Genomic DNA, 1134 nt, shown 5'->3' with positions numbered 1-1134 from the left:
TCCCTGGTTGATCCTGCCAGTAGTCATATGCTTGTCTCAAAGATTAAGCCATGCATGTCTCAGTACAAGCCGCATTAAGGTGAAACCGCGAATGGCTCATTAAATCAGTTATGGTTCCTTAGATCGTACCCACGTTACTTGGATAACTGTGGTAATTCTAGAGCTAATACATGCAAACAGAGTCCCGACCAGAGATGGAAGGGACGCTTTTATTAGATCAAAACCAATCGGTCGGCTCGTCCGGTCCGTTTGCCTTGGTGACTCTGAATAACTTTGGGCTGATCGCACGGTCCTCGTACCGGCGACGCATCTTTCAAATGTCTGCCTTATCAACTGTCGATGGTAGGTTCTGCGCCTACCATGGTTGTAACGGGTAACGGGGAATCAGGGTTCGATTCCGGAGAGGGAGCCTGAGAAACGGCTACCACATCCAAGGAAGGCAGCAGGCGCGCAAATTACCCACTCCCGGCACGGGGAGGTAGTGACGAAAAATAACGATACGGGACTCATCCGAGGCCCCGTAATCGGAATGAGTACACTTTAAATCCTTTAACGAGTATCTATTGGAGGGCAAGTCTGGTGCCAGCAGCCGCGGTAATTCCAGCTCCAATAGCGTATATTAAAGTTGTTGCGGTTAAAAAGCTCGTAGTTGGATTTGTGTCCCACGCTGTTGGTTCACCGCCCGTCGGTGTTTAACTGGCATGTATCGTGGGACGTCCTGCCGGTGGGGCGAGCTGAAGGCGTGCGACGCGCCTCGTGCGTGCTCGTGCGTCCCGAGGCGGACCCCGTTGCAATCCTACCAGGGTGCTCTTGAGTGAGTGTCTCGGTGGGCCGGCACGTTTACTTTGAACAAATTAGAGTGCTTAAAGCAGGCAAGCCCGCCTGAATACTGTGTGCATGGAATAATGGAATAGGACCTCGGTTCTATTTTGTTGGTTTTCGGAACCCGAGGTAATGATTAATAGGGACAGGCGGGGGCATTCGTATTGCGACGTTAGAGGTGAAATTCTTGGATCGTCGCAAGACGAACAGAAGCGAAAGCATTTGCCAAGTATGTTTTCATTAATCAAGAACGAAAGTTAGAGGTTCGAAGGCGATCAGATACCGCCCTAGTTCTAACCATAAACGATGCCA

At 50.4% G+C, this 1134-nt stretch overlaps 1 non-coding gene across 1 annotated transcript in view; it reads left to right on the top strand.

Moving 5' to 3' along the window:
• The window catches only part of LOC124569805, a 1910-nt gene continuing 776 nt past the window's right edge, over nt 1–1134 (top strand). Inside the window, exon 1 of the ribosomal RNA XR_006971322.1 lies at nt 1–1134. This exon is cut by the window's right edge and continues 776 nt beyond it. This is a non-coding gene — a ribosomal RNA (small subunit ribosomal RNA).

Source organism: Schistocerca americana, unplaced genomic scaffold (assembly GCF_021461395.2).
Source record: "Schistocerca americana isolate TAMUIC-IGC-003095 unplaced genomic scaffold, iqSchAmer2.1 HiC_scaffold_1548, whole genome shotgun sequence".
Classification (NCBI taxonomy): domain Eukaryota; kingdom Metazoa; phylum Arthropoda; class Insecta; order Orthoptera; family Acrididae; genus Schistocerca; species Schistocerca americana.
The sequence above is the reverse complement of the archived record's forward strand: the minus strand, read 5'-3'. Positions and strand labels throughout refer to the sequence as shown.